At 40.2% G+C, this 16,092-nt stretch overlaps 1 protein-coding gene across 1 annotated transcript in view; it reads left to right on the forward strand.

Annotated features, from left to right (window-relative positions):
- The first annotated feature begins 1,238 nt into the window (after positions 1-1,238).
- Positions 1,239-16,092, forward strand: part of numbl (NUMB like endocytic adaptor protein) — a 75,551-nt gene continuing 60,697 nt past the window's right edge. Inside the window, exon 1 of the mRNA XM_079246186.1 lies at positions 1,239-1,376. The gene's annotated coding sequence lies outside the window, so the exon portion shown is untranslated. The remainder of the gene's footprint in view (positions 1,377-16,092) is intronic.

Consider the following 16,092-nt stretch of genomic DNA (forward strand, 5'->3'; position numbering starts at 1 on the left):
GGGGAGGAAAAGTTAGGAATATTCTAAGGGCCTCATGACTTGATAGGGGCCGCAACAGTGTGGCCCCTATCAAGGGCCACACTGTTGCGGCAAAATATTTACAAACTATATAAGAAAATCATTAAACCTTCATTAAAAATAAATACATTTGTTTAAAGGTTGTAATAAAATATAGCAGTAATATAAAGTGATAAACCTTTTTATCCTATACAATTTTATCCTAAAATTGTCCTTCTGGTATGAACCAAGACCTCCATTCTGTTGTTACATTAATAATAATTAAAAAAAAGTTTCATGCTGAATATGCAAGAAAACAAAGTGATCAAAATTAGTCACTTGTCCCATAAAAGGTTAAACACAGCCCTAGATATTCCCATGAAAAGCTTTTTTTTTTTTTATTAGCTTGAAGCAAAAACAAAAATATAAAATTTGCAATCAAGTGGTGGGGTCCATGGCATTGTCCTTTCATAGGGCCCAAAATTCCTAGTGGCGCCCCTGGTCTGCAGTCCCTCATCAGACGTTAATTACTCATGCTTAGATAAACTGGGCTGCGATCCTCTGACAGTAGGCAATGTTATGAAAAGGGCTACATAAAAACTGGGAATTATTTTTAGTAATTTTCTTTTCCCCTTCCTGATTCGCATCTGAAGGCTTTTTCACTGCGCAGTTTCCCAGCAGGACAAAAAGAGCAATTTCTCTCTGTTAAAACACCGTACTTTAAGGGCTTAGTTTTTTTATTATTTTGGATTGGCTGTATTGTCAGAAATAAAATAGAAATAAACCAAGTGAATAATGTAAACCAACAAATCTGTTTTCTGTTTTCATCCCAGCAGGGATGACTAGACGTCAAATGCCGCGCGGTGGCGCCACAGAGGAGCTGAAACCAAACCAACCCTTTTTTTTTTTTTTTTTTTTTTTTTTTTTGGAAAACATCAATGGGAAGAGTGGATTTGCATGTCCGGCCGTCTGTGCCAATGGGCGCACTGGGAAGGCTGGGTTAGCGGGTGGAGCCGGGGGAAGCAGCCCAGTAAGTGCACAGTCAACAACCAAAGCATCCGAGATTACTACAGACACAGCAATACCCAACGAAACCACCCGGAACCCCCCTAAGTCGTTGATTTTTTAAAAACAGTATTTTAATTGCACAAATAACCCAGAGTCGCTTTTCCTCCCTGGTTTATGTGTGACTTCCTCGCGCGCACCAGGCTCATTCACGGCTCCACGTCGCCTCCTGCCATCGCTTTCAAGGCGTGGATGAAGACGACTGTGTGAAATCACCTTTAAGTGATTCCTCAGCTGCTTGAACATCTTTCTGTCCGGGGTCCTGGATCTGCACAGAGGAGGAGCGGGGAGCCGATCAGCCGTCGTTGTCTTGGGTGAGTTGCCTGGATCCAATCTGGCATTCCTCCTCATACTTCCAGCTTTTTCTCTTCTTTTTTCTGCACGCCAACCCGGCAATGCCTTCATTAATGAATCACCCGATCGATCGATAACCAAAGATAGATCCACTCAGACTGAGAGCATTGATGGTTTTCTTCCCAATCAGAGAGTTTTGGGGTCATTTCTCTGCTTCAGGTAAAACTGCGGCGGATTTCATGTGAATTTCGCTGGCAGGCCCATATGTTAGAAATATGGCAGCTTCAGCTTTCTAATAATGGTTTACAGCCTTGATCCACAATTAAAGAAATCAGCTGTGTTTGGGGGACTGATCGGTTCTTAACACACAACTACAGCCTCATAGGGAGCCTTAAAGTGGCTTAAAGGAGGCTGAGATGATGCTGTGGGGAATAAACAAAAACTCAAACTTTATAGCTTTATTATGCAAATTATAGGTGCAGCTCATTGTGAATGCTTTTAAACTATTACAGTCAGGAAAATAGCTGTACTACATCAATACTGGCGTGCGAATCTCAGTGACTAGGGGTAATTATTATTGGTTCATATAAGTTGGTGTTTCTAGGACAGCATGGCCACTGAAACCAAGCTCAAAGTTTGAACATTAAAGACAATCCTGTTTCCACGGCTCCTTCTATCTCATGCCGTTGCATCATGCTGTTTGGTGAATTGTGTCTTTTGGATCTGATTGCATCATTTTCTCAGCTCTTCAGGGCTTCTTCTTCTTTGTTGGAGAAATGCATGTGATCTCTCCATCTTCCATGAGATGAATGGGAGCAAACCTGACTCGGTCTGGCTTTGCTGGGAGAATGCTCTCACGCACTCTTGCACGCACGCACTTAGACAATTGGCACATGCCTTCGTATAGAAGCCCTAGTAGACACATGCAACTCTATTGTCTGGAGGTCTCCATCTGTTCCACGACATGACATTCCTCAGACAGCCAGTCGAGCTGTTGAGGGGTGATCTACCCTGACGAGTGGCTCACTCTGAGGTATTAAGTGAATAGGTGTCCCACCCCTCCCAGCAGGGTAGAAGGGAGGGTTGGGGCTCGGGATAGTGAATCTATATTAGGCTAATTAGGCTTGGAAATGAGAAGTTTAGTTTGGTTATCTCTTTGGTGTGACCAAAGACAAGCTAACAATAGTGTACATTTAGACTGGATTAAGGCTAAGTTGTGCTTCAGTCATGAAGAATTTAGTGGCTTCTGAAAACAGGGCTCAGGACATGGTGCAAAAAGTGTGCTGTGGTGTGTTTATAGCATGATGAGGATGGCGATCGGCATGTTTTCGCTGTGTCATGTGGAGCTGGCTTTAGATAATCTTCACAAAAATCTGGACAGAATATTTTTTGGAGATTTATGATCTCACGTGCAGCCTGTCCAGAATATATCTCTGATGTTTTAAGTTTCTATTTATTTTTGAAGATATTAGGTCTATAAACAGATAAAATCGTCCAAATACTAGACTACTAGGGAATTTTAAGCCCTTTTCACTCATTCGTTCAGTCCTATAAAATAGACATTTTTGCAAAGCTGCCACTGTTCGGTCATAATTAACATGGACCAAATGACATGGACTTAGTTACCTTTTACTTTTAAGCCAGGTCTTATATGTCTTTGCTGCTCAAGAATTGATGAATTACACAATGGAAAACTTGGTGGGGAATCAAGGACAAGTTTTGACCAGATATGTTGCAACCAGTGTGTAAACAGGGTAAATAACTGTTTCCCCTCTTTCATTATGTCACATTCAAACTTCAACCAACATCTGGACTTTCATTTATGACCTTGATGCTCCATGGAGATGCTTCAGCCCCCGCTTGAAAGTGATGTGTGAGAAGGGCTTATAGTTTCGGGCATGAGTTGGCAGGAGAGAGTGGAAGTGTTTGTTTAATGGCTTAAACTCAGGATGATGATGTTTCCCATTGCAGTAGTGGAGCCTTTTCGGATTGCCTACACTGTTGTACATATTCAGGAACTGCTTCTGTAATACTTTGTTCATGTATGAAACCTACTTCAGTCATAAAGTGTGGCACAGTTGTTGTGAAACTTGGCATATGATGACGCAAAATACAATTATTAAGCAAGCAGATAACCTCAGTGTCATGTATGCCATATTGAATCTTTATTAAACGTGTTAAAACAAAACTAAGAAACTTAACCATGCTTTATCCACTGTTTTCCACAACAGCCACAACCAGGGCCTGTTTAACTAATCTGAATGTCTGTGTTTCATTTTGTCACGCCATTATATCGTTCTATATACCAATAACAAGCCAATGGTTGTAGATCCATAATGGCAACAAATTAATAACAAGAAATATAAAGAATAGAAATGGAAAAAGGTCCAATAAACAGCAACCATATCAGTTCTCTACAGTGTTGTTATCATTTTGGTGTCATATGTCCAAAGAAAATCCAATAATAAGCTGCATCACCCTCCGACTGGTGGAACCAACACAGCAATGGTCATCAAAAGGCTTAAAAAAAACAACAGTGCAGTTGGTGTCACCCTTAATGGTTTATGTTGCCCAATTTTTCTTTTCTTTTTCTTTTTTTGGTGAAAGTCTACTAGTACTGGTTGATGCTGGAGCTGGAGGAAGCTTGAGTCTGGAACCATTTCTCCAGAAATGGCTGGGGTTAGCAAACGGTTAGATCTGCCAAGAGACTGAGATGGTTAACGTCCAGAGCAAATCTCTGCTGGACATGAATTAGCCATGATGTAACTAATCACGACTGCAACGCAGCCATCACAAGCAGAACATAATTACAAACCCTCCATTCTCATAACAACACACACACATACAGTATGTGTAAGTGTACACTTGCACCTACACACTCTCCATTTCCCCTTAGACCATTTCCCCTGTTCCACTGCTCTGATTGCTGCATTAGGACTTGGCTGTCTTTTGTTGCGCGCACACACACACACACACACACACACACACACACACACACACACACACACACACACACACACACTTACACACAAGGGGGAGGGTCGGGATTGTGACCACAATATAGTGAGGATCAAAGGTCATGCAACTGGCCAATCAGGGTCCTGCCTGTGTTGGCTGGTTGAGGAGGAGGGCGTTGCCCCCCCCCCCACCCGTCTTTGTGCTTGTCAGGCTGGGTCTGCTAAACAAGCAGCTCTGCTTCCAGCTCCGGTCCTCCTGCTGCTGCCTGACTCACTTTATCAGGCTGCAAGTCAAGGGATTGTCTAGTTTAAAAGGAGCTTTTTACTAGTTTATGAACACTTTGTCATGTTTTTGTGAAATAATTTGCTTCTTGAAAAGTTAAAGAGCTAAGAAACACAAATTATTATGGCTGGAACTATAAAGTATGTGCAGCCTGAACTGGATTGTACTGTTGCTATTGTGCCCCTGTGTACAATACATATGCATTATGTTGATCTGCTGGCGTTAATGAATGAAGCCAAACCTTCCAACTAAAACCCTTAAATTGATTGCACACTCTTTCTGGTGGGATTAATTAAATGAACAGAATGAGAAAATGAGATTTGAATAACCAGAAAGATGTTGAAGGGAAGCGGAATGAAAAGAGATGCGGGGAGGAAGATGAGCGGCTCAGAGTTGGCTGCTGAAAAGGAGAAGAGGATAGAAAAGATTAGATGAAAATTATGGAGACATAGAAAGAAATTAGGTTGGTGGATGAAGACAGAATGAAGGACCAAACTGAAGAAGAGGGAAGAGTGACAATCAGCCTGCAGACTTGCTTAATTTAAGGCTAAACCTCCTTTTCTCATTGGATATGATCGCATCAATCTGCACAGAACCTCTGACCCAGAGGATGTGCATGTCTTCTAACATTTACGTCCATGTCATCTTCTGTCTTGCTTTTACTCTCTCACTTACACACACACACTCACACACACACACCCTTCCACTTTCACTCTGCTGTCTAATGCCTGAGTGCCTTCAGTATGTGCTGAGTGGAGTTATTTGATTTCTGCAGGCTAGTTAAATCCAACCACTCCTTTTTTCCCCATATAGTTCTGTTACTGCACACACTAATGGCATGCACACACTGCAGATATGCCTTATTGTTTGTCTGTTTGTTCACATACTATGTGCTCTTACTGATGCGTTTCATGTCATGTTGGCTTGATAAATGATTGGAGAAGTGGATTTCAGTTCATGTCTAGTGGACAGTCATGTGTGAAGGCAGCAATTTATGTTGGCTGTGTGTGTTAGACCGCGCATGTGTGGAGAAAGATGCAGGACTGGCTTGTATCTGTAAGTGTGTACAGTACTTTCAGGCATTTCTCTGGCAATCAGCAAATTACATCTTTGCTCCAGTGGCATTTTCTCTGCAAATAACAAGAAAAGTGGAAATGGAGGGATTTTTTTTTCCCTAACGTCATTGATATCTTGATTTATTATTTTTATTACAACCTATTTTTGCTGGTTAGCTGTTAAAGTTCATCTATAAGGGACCTATGTCTAAAAAGAAACAAAAAACTAAACCACAAAGTGGGGAAAAACCAGCAACCACCACAACAAAAACCCTTAGATTTATCCCTGCGGGTCCAGTCTAATCTATTTAATTTTCCAAGCTTTTAACAGCTGCTTTGGTTGGACATGATCAGTTGTTTGCTTCTAGGTTGCCCCTAATGACACCTCGAACACCAGACAAGCACGCAATATTGAATACTTTTGACCCGTATTTCTTCACAGAGAGCACTATTGCATATACGCAGTGTAGAAAAAGTTAATACTATTAGTAAAGTTTTAAAGAAAAACACAAGCTTAATAACATTTAGTAGTCTTATCTTCTATATGAGTGAAAACTAATAGAACTATCATGTCTGTATATTAATTTTGAAGCTATTACCAGGAGGGACTGATTATTAGCTTAGCCAAGCTAATAATATACAGGGATTGGAGACTGGCTAACACAGCTAAATTTACCAAAACAAACAAACGAACAAATATAAACTGTAAATAACAAGCCAACAAGGTACAAATTGTGATTAAAACAAAATATTTTATCGTTTGTTTTGTTTTTATTAATCTAAATTAATCTAAAAACTGCATCTTAGCTTAATTTAGCAGAAAGCTAAGCTAGCATAAAGTCAAAGTCAGTATGTTATTTCTTTTTACAAACTTTTTCTAAAACCAAAACCTGATAGGTTGTTTTGTCTTTATTAGTGAAACAAAGACGTGCTTTTGTCAGAATTTCTTTCTATATTGTCATTATATCATTATAATGTAATTTTCTTTTGATATGTTTCATGTTTTTTGTTATGCTAAGCTAACTTTGACTCTTGGAAATAGGTCAGAATAACCCTGAGCTGCTCCTACAAGACATGTAGTGATGAATTTGTTAAGATTGGATGAGCTTAAGGGTGTGCAATGTTTGCTTCTCGCCTAAGAACCAGATATAAAGAGACTACATTTTATCTAATGTAATTTTTAGCACCCCAAAACTGGTTGATAATGGTTAATCTTTTAGTTATTTGCTTAGATAAATTAGTTAATTCACTTTCTCAAATCTCCATTGCCTGCGTGACACAGCTGTTGTTGGCTTTGATTACAATTTACAGGATATTTGCAAACCTTTTTACATCCTTCTAATTTTTCAGGATAAGAAAAAGAGGAAAAAGAAATTACATTAACAGAATTTTCCCTGTTACCCATACAGAGATGGTAAATGAGCCCAGATGGCCTGTTTAGACTGTAAAAGGTTCAGAGGAAGGGAAGCATGGTTAGTTTCTAATTTTGTTCTTCACCATACCCACTGCCCACATCCAATGACTCTCTAACATGTACAGTTTGAGTACTGTTGAACTTTTCTATTACTGCACAGGGAAAACAACAACAACAAAACAAACAAAAAAAACCCCAAAACATTTAAGTCGAAGAAGATGCTGGCTTCTACACTGCAATATATCTGAGTGACTCAGAGAGAAAGAGATTGTTAACAACAGACAGAACCCAACTTAAGTCTTCCAGAGGACAGAGAGGCTCATTCACTGTGTTATGTGAGGACTGGAGAGTAGAAAGAGGGGAAAGGAGTGCATGAGATGGGGGTGGGACAGAAGAGCCTGTGACAGCACTTAAAAGTCTCATTCGGACAGAGACGTTCTAAGAACTGCTTTCTGAGAACTAATAGCGTTCTAAGAACTGTCCATCGCCAAAGAACCATGTCACTTTGCATTCGGACATGAGTCGGAGACCCGATCGCTACCGATCTGACGCAACCATCTGCGACAGTGACGTGTTATTTTAGCGCCACTCAGCAACAAAACAAACCGCGAAGAGGAAAACACCACAAAGGAGCAAAAATGGAGAGCGACAAGGCCATCGTGTTCTTTGTGTGCTTTCGAACCCCCTCTGGATTTCCTCGGCTGAAAAAACGGCCAGCAGGGCTCTGACTTCGTCGTCCGTCCACTTATCAGCTGCGTTCTCCATGCTTCCGTAAACAGTGGTTTTTAAAAATGGCGGGGTCTGACGATGCGGAAATTAAGTAGCGGCGCTCAGCGCGAGGGCGTAGCTATCACCTACGTCAGCCTGCTTCGTCAGATGCGTTCCTACAGAACTAAGGAAAGACCCGGAAGTTGAGTAGGCGCTGAAATGGTTGTAGGAACTCAGGGGCATGGTCCCTAAGTTCCGATCTGTCCGAATGCGCCAAAGAACTGAAAAGGTTACAGGAACGTCAAATGGTTCCTACAGTGGGAAAGAGGCTAAAGTTGCGTGCATCTATTTGGTGTGAGTTGTCTCTCTCAGCAGGCCTGTTTTAAGGAGACAAAGACCAAGTGATGTTGGGCCGCCGATGCTTGTCCAACACAGTTACACCCAGCTTGAAGGAATGTGTCACTGTAGAATATGCACCCATGCTTACCTGAAGTACTTTGGCCCAATTCCACATTTCTATCTGTGGCCTTTCAACTTGGTCCAGATTTTCATTTTTGTGGGATAGAGTGTTCTTTATCTTTTTCTTCTTTCTGGGATATAAAGGAATTAAAGAGTGTTTGCATGTGAAAATTTGACAGTACAACTCAAAGAAGACGAGTGCTTATTCTTTGCAAAGCATTTTACCTTAATTGGTTTGAAACTGAAATGTTCTCCTTGCAGCATTTAGAGGAGCCTGCCTGATAAACTAACAGCTGACATGGGCTCAATAGTTATGTCACTCTTGAGCCACAAAAAAGCCTGAAAATTTGTAGAAGTACATTCAAGACATCCAAGCATGCCTCGATAATGTTTTTTTTCCTTCGGTAACCCAATTTGTGGGATCAAAATAGTTACATTCAGCTTGTGGTTTAATTCATTATGTTAATCTGAAGAAAAATAATAATGTGAAATTACTAGGGTTTGTTTGAAGCTGACGTCTGTAAATCTAAATTACATTAAGGGCGCACACTGATTACAACAAACTGAATTATTGCTCTGTTCTGAGAAATCTTTGCTGGTTGTTATTTTGCTGCTGAAATTCACCACTAATGTCAAACACGGGGTCCAGATCTTGAGATTATCACTGGTAAGGATAGTCACCTGTGCAAATGACTGTCCAAAAGAGAGAATATGCAACTTGCCATGAGGTGTATGATGTTATTTTCTGTCTGATCTCGTTTGTTGCTCTCTTACTGCTACAGTACTATTGTAAAACTTAGAGTGATAACCCAGCAAATGTGCCAGTGAGTCTGTGGTTTATAAAACATTCTCTCTGTTTACCGGTGCTATGACTCATGGTTGCCATGGTGAGCAGCTCTGACAGCAACGCAGCTGATTAGGAGCATCTGACTCCACATGACGGTACTCCTTTCGTCCTTCTCTCCCCCTTTCCATCAGTCCATATATTCTGAGTTCTGGCTCTTTCTTTTTTTGTAACTCTCTGGCTTTGTTTTCTTTCATTGCAGCAACATTTAACTTGTTCCTTTTTTCATGTTTTCCTTTTTTTCATTGTACATACATACATAAATATTACCTATCTGTCTATCTAGTTGTGGAGGCCATCTGCATGCCAGATGTCCCCACTCTGTTAGCTTTATAATCATAAACAAGAGACAAATGATGTGGAAATGATCCCTTCTGAGACAAGACATAAAATCCTCATGTTTATTGAAAAACGAGGTGAATATATGTAGATCATATATAACATCACATAGAAGTGAGGAAAATGACAAACAGTAGACACCACATTGTGTTAATAACACAGATTCTGCTGAAATCCTATGGAAATATTGTGCTTAGTGAAATTAAAATTACTAATGAGTCATGTGAGATGGATTCAGAAAGGAATATCACAGAGACACAATAAATCATTTTTGGAGACATTTGAAGCTACTCAGTGTGGGAATAAAGTGTTATAAAGTCATTAAGTACCAAATGATGGCTTTACTATAAATACAGAATGCGTGATGCTAATATGAATGCTGTAGTGACGCAATAGCCAGCTGGTAAAAAGCATCTAAATTCTGTTGCATATCCACAATGTTTCCACAATGATTGATACTGCAAAGGCTCAATTAAACATCAACTTAACTGGTTTAATAAGTTTACTTTAAGGGCAAACATTGAGAGCATTTATTTAGAGTATGATTTATATCTCTTGATCGTGGTTACCTCTACAATGTTAATGTTTCCTATGAGAATTTCATCTGGAGCAGCTACCATACCCAGTTATATCACTCATGGGCCCTCTTAATCAGAGGAAGAGCTTTTTCCAGAGACAGAAAGGGTGAAACCCTCCTCTACAAATCATGAATGCCTTAAATTTCTGTATTTTGGACACAGTAAAGAAGGAGCACTATGGACGGCTTCCCTGGTCTGAAAGTACTTAAAAACATGATGCAGGTAGCAGTATTAGAAACAGATACAATTTCATGCTTGTATGCTTGCTACAACACAATGATTAAACCATATTCCTATTTCCAGTAGTAGCATGGTTTAACCTTTATTGAAAGGAACACCGCATGCATAAATAAGTTAAATCACTTACCACTACTACTTTTCTTGGCTTTGGACTCCTACAGGCTATGGTGGGCCACAGTTTTTGATAACCAAGATTTTCTGAGATGATAAAGCTGACTTATTATTTTTGACTGGACCTTTGAAGCCCACGTGGTAAGTGAGGGCAAACCCTCAAACAAACTAGTAAAAATTCATGAGTATCCTCTCTTTTGATATCACTACTTAAGTGTTTGTGTAAAGAAAAGCTGAGCTGTAACCCCTCTTGCAGCCTTGTGTGAAGTATCCTCTTAAAATTTGGCTGTGCACTGGGTGTTGTGTTCTCATCAATGCAGAATTAAATATTCATTCATTAATTTTCTGAACCGCTTAATCCAATTCAGGGTTGCGGGGAAGCTGGAGCCTATCCCAGCTGGCTTTGGGCGACAGGCAGGGTACACCCTGGACAGCTCGCCAGTCCATTGCAGAATTGAACAAGAAACAATAAATACTTTTGACCTCTGCACAGTTATTTGATATGTAGCTGAATGCCAATTTAAAACTTTTCTACTACTTTAAAAATCTGGATATTAGTGGATGTTTGCAGTTTTCTTTAACAGTTAAAGCCTTAAGACAGCCTATGTTTCAGTAAAATCAACACTTTGTGGCAATTTATACTCTATTGGTTTTATGTAAACTTTATTCATCTCCGAAGGGAAATTCAAGTTCAGGAACAACTTGTCCAAGATTTAACAGACAAACATTTAATATTATACACAAGTCACAGGTCCGAGTAGCCTAGGCCCCGCTTCATATTACTGAAGTTGTTTAACAAGTAGTACTATACGAGATAAGAAATAAAAGGAGGTGGCTTAGATACAGTGGCCCAGAAGTGTCCGTACTTACAAGACATGTGAAGTAAGACCCTGCATTCAGCAGTTTTAGAAAAAAAGGAATATGGTCCCATGCTTAAATGTACTAAGTTAAACCTTTGGTCATACTTGTTCTCTCACATGTTTTAATTGGTTAAACTGATTTTTAAAAATTAAAAACTACGAATATCCAAAAATACAAATCAAAATTTTAGATATTTCAAAAGAAATGGGTAAAAAAAATTGAATTGTAAAACTGATTTTTTTTCAGTGGACAAATATCTCCTTGGTTATCATTGTTTTTCCAAAACTTCTGGTGTCTGTGCTAAGCTAAGCTAAACTAAGCTAAGCTAAAATATGCTACGCTAAAATATGCTAAACTAAGCTAAACTAAGCTACATTTAATTAATCTGAGTTAAGTTTTTATCATAGCACACACTTAGCTAAACTAAGATTAACTATGTTAAACTAAATTTAGTTTATCTAGTCTTTTTAGCAGACACTTGGCTAAACTAAGCTTAGCTATGATCAGGTAAGCTAACCAGAGCTTAGCTTAGTTTAGCAGACACTTAGCTTACCTAAGCTGTGCTTAGTGTCTGCTTTCTCTAATGAATGTTTACAAGTGTTTGACAATATTTATTGTTCCTACTATAGAATTTTTCTCTCTTGAGCAGCTTTTCGTTATTAGATATTGGTATAAACAACTTCTTTTTGCAAGAAGTATATTATGTACAAGTTAGCTTGTTCATGTATTGTTTAGAATATTAAGTTAAAATCAAGCAGATTCCTCACAGACCTAAATGTGTTTATTTTCTGAAAACACAAAACTTTTTATTTTGCTGAAGCAAAATCTCTTTTCAGGTTTCTCCTTTGCAGTGCAGACAGTGGGAAAAAGGAGCTCTGGACAATGAGATGTAGGAAATCCAAATCTTCCTAATTGCTTTTCATTTGACAGCAGCTCTTTGCAGGAACAGATGGGTGAAGCTGCAGGCCAAGAGGAAATAGGTGAGGAGCCAGTAGTGCTGGTGAAATGAACATGGAGATGAAAGAAGGGTTAGATGGAGGAGGGAGAGGTGTCTTTTTTTCTTTTTTTTTTTTTTTCCATGTTGGACAATATACAGCTAGCAGGAAAAACCCTGTCTGGGGAACCTTTATTCTACAGTCTGTCTCTGCTTTTCCTCCTGGAGTTTTCGTGGAATATTTCTTGTCTTTATATTTTATGTTTTTATGTATAACTCAGGTTTTACCCTCTTCATTTCTGCTTATATTTATGTCTACTTCACTTTCCTCTCATTTCTTCATATGTATCACATTCCCCCTTCTCTCTCTGTCTTTTCTGGCCAGGGTAAATGGCAGTCTCAGCTTGCTGGCTCCCAGAGGAACAGACTTGCTTTTGTTTGTCTGCACTGTAGGAAGATGAGTAGCCAGTCCACCCAGTAAGCCCAGCAAGCCCAGTAAGGGTTCACGGTTTCTCTATGGTTTCTCTGGGTGCCTGACAGAACAGGCGTTCTGTCAGGCACCCAGAACGCCTGTTAATCAGCCAGCAGACCAAGCAAGGGGCCTACAGGGACTTTATAGCCAGCCAGCCAGCCAATCAAGTATTATGTTCAGCAGTCATGACTGTTGGGAAGAATGGACTGGAAAGCAGATTGCAGACAGCAACAGAAGAACTGCAGGCCCCAGTTTAGTGTTGTTGAAACACAAGCAAAATGCAGACTGACTTTGAAACCCGAGCACTTTCCATTTACACCTCGTCTTTCTAGTGGAATTCTGAAATGTAGAATGATGTCAGCTTATGATAAACTGAGAGCTATCAGGAGCCATACATTTTACTGAGAACCAAAAGACAGAAGCTTGTAATACTGAAGTTGATAATTTTTTGCCAGTTCAAGTGGTGCATTAGCTGGTGCTAGAATGGATGAGAAGAGAGCTTCCCATTTAAGTCCCTCTCAGAGCAAATGCACTTTAAACCCATTTCTTTCACTGGTTTGCACTGTGCAATGCTAGTTTGCTACTGCTCAGTGCAGAGTTTGCCAAGCATATGCCTGTACAATTTCATAATTGAGATTTGTAACAGAGGATTATATGTTTGCATGTCTTTAAAAACCTGATGTGCCTGCAAAAACCTGCCTCAGTGTGTTCATCAACTGGTCGAAGGCAATGTGTGCATCTAGCTCCACAGAGAGTGATTGCTAAGCAAAATAAAGTAAGCTAATGTTCTCTGAACTGTTACACTTAACTGAGAGATATGAGAGTGGTATTGATTTCATTATCAAACTTTTAGAAAGACAATTAACTTTCCCAAAATATGACAGTGAGTGAAAAGCGTGGTAAATGTTTCAGCACTCGGAGCAAGTTCATGTTGTTTCTTTATGTCTCTGAACACAAAAAGATTCTAGAAGTGGTGTAAAAATGCAATACTGCTCAAACCAACTAAATAAAACCTAAGAACATCAAAGAGAGGCATGCAGAAGCAAAGAGACCATAAGGCTAGGTTAATAGCAGAAAATCATTCTTCACAAATTCATCTGATCAAACTTTTCTTTCACAACTTCCTCTTCTATGCAGGAGCTTTTCTCACAACTATACTCAAGTAACGTTTGGAATAGTAAACCAAAAATATCCATTAATATTTATTCTGAAAGCTGAAACGATTTGCCTTCATCGTGCACAGTATGATCCTCCTGAGATCCTCCCAGCTTTGACTTCTCTCCAAAATGTCTCTACAGGCATGATGAAATCTAAGATTAAGCCATGGGGCTTTCTTTATCTCTATATTTTAATGGATGAGGCTCTGAGCACGTTGGGCCTCAACAAGCCTTAACAAGGAGATCAATAGAAAGTAGAGACTGTCCTCCCACATGCTCCGTCTGCTCTCACATGGGGTTCACAGAGGAATATTGTGGCGATGCCAAGGCGACACCCAGCCAGAGTGGAAATGATTTGATGTAATAGGAACATTATGGTGTGATTAGTAGAACCTGTCTTCTTTTATCTCTCATCCCGTGCAACCACTTCGCCCTCTCTCTGAAGTCAGTATGTCAGGGGAGGTGAGCCGTGCATTTACTATTCTCTTTAAGCTTGCATCCATCCTCTTGATATCGCCCCTTGTCTACCTGTTTTCAAAGGATGGGTTTGAGGGTAACAGAGTTGTTTTGGCTGCACAGGAAGGGAGGTGGAGAGGAGAATGGGTGAGGTGATACGCAGCTGTGAGGAGAAAGGAAGTAGATGGCTGCAGGAATGGACTCGGTTGCATCCTGGACCGTCCGGTTTGCCAGATGGATGCTTGAAATGTGTCAGGAGAGCAGGCCAAGACAGTCCAGACTTTTTTTTCCTGTGTGTGTGAGTTTACATGCAATTCCTCTAATGATGCTCACTGTGCTCCACACAGGGAATTTGTTTTTGCTCTTGCTCTGAATTCCTGTGAGCCAGAGGAAAATCTCAACCCCTTTTAACCCCTTTACTCAGCTGTAGACCAGCTTTGAAGTTTTTTTCCCCCTTTCTCTCTCTCTCTTTCCCACTCCTCTCTTACACTCCATGCAGCTTTCTTTTTTTTTTTCTTTTCCTCACATGGATTTTGTTTACATCCTGGCAGTCAACCCTAGCGGCTTGGACACAAGCTGTATGGAAGATGGAGTAGATGTGTTCCCTGACTGAGGTGTGGCTCTGCCACGTGTTAGTGTTATGATCATTATTTGGCTGCAAAGTGAACAATCTTTATTTTGATGCACATGAACTGAAAACTTACTTTTTAGACTGCCTGGTTGTATGCACGATGAAAGAAAACAACCCTACGTTGCTTTATTTTTAAATTTTTTTCCCCTTTCTGTCCTGTTATTTGGAGACTTATTTTGACGGACAGATCTCCAGCCCACAGAGCAGCTGCATGCGCTCCAGCTGCCTGTGAAATGCCGGGCTGTTTATGCATGCTGTCTGTGTAGCTGTGCTATTTCTGCTGCCCCCAAACAACTCATCTCCACAATGCCTCGCTGCCTGATACCTGCATTACATTTATGATAATCTAGCTCTTTACGTGAGATGTGTGCTTCCATGGCTTGTGAATGAAAATGTTCAGTGACCTGCTGAGGCACACACAGAAACCTTCCTCAACATGTATTATGCATGCTCTTTCACATTACCATTATCCTGCAGTCTGCAGCGCTCAGTGTTCATTTCTTTCACACCCAGGATTCCCTTTTGCACAAATAATTAAAAAAACAAAAAAACAAAACGTAACTGTTCGCCAGAGGGTCTAACTTTATAAAGTAACACCCAACCCCCCCACACCCTCCTTCCTCATGTGTGTCATGCATCTCTTTCTCTTACAAAAATAAAATACATTATTATTACTATAAGGATGAGAAACATTCATTCATTAAGTATCCTAACTGCTTAATCCAATAAAGTGTTGGGCAGTCTTTGGGAAAAAAGCAGGGTACACCCCGGACAGCTCGCCAGGCCATTGCAGGGCCACACAGAGAAAAAACAACCACTCATGCTCACTCCTAGGGGCAATTTAGAGTAATCAATCAACCTAACATGCATGTCTTTGGACGGTGGGAGGAAGCCGGAGTATCCAGAGAGAACCCACGCATACACGGGGAGAACATGCAAACTCCACACAGAAAGGCCACCATTCAAACCTCGCCCCAGCCGAGGATCGAACCAGCGACCTTCTTGCTTCCCGAATGAGAAACAGTAGTTTTTAATTTGGGTTAGAGTGTAAAAGCCTCAATGTCCTAGTTTTAAAATCGTTCTGCCTTTCAAAACAGTAATGTGGCTAATGTTTGTAAAATACTTCTATTTGACAGGCAGTTGTAGAAAATCAGACTCCCAGCTTGCCCAGTATTAACCATTAACTATTATTGCTTTTTTTAAAAGCTGGTTCTGTTTAGGGATTGGCATAGACACC

The sequence above is a fragment of the Telmatherina bonti genome, assembly GCF_933228915.1.
Source record: "Telmatherina bonti genome assembly, chromosome: 9".
Taxonomy (NCBI): Eukaryota; Metazoa; Chordata; class Actinopteri; order Atheriniformes; family Telmatherinidae; genus Telmatherina; species Telmatherina bonti.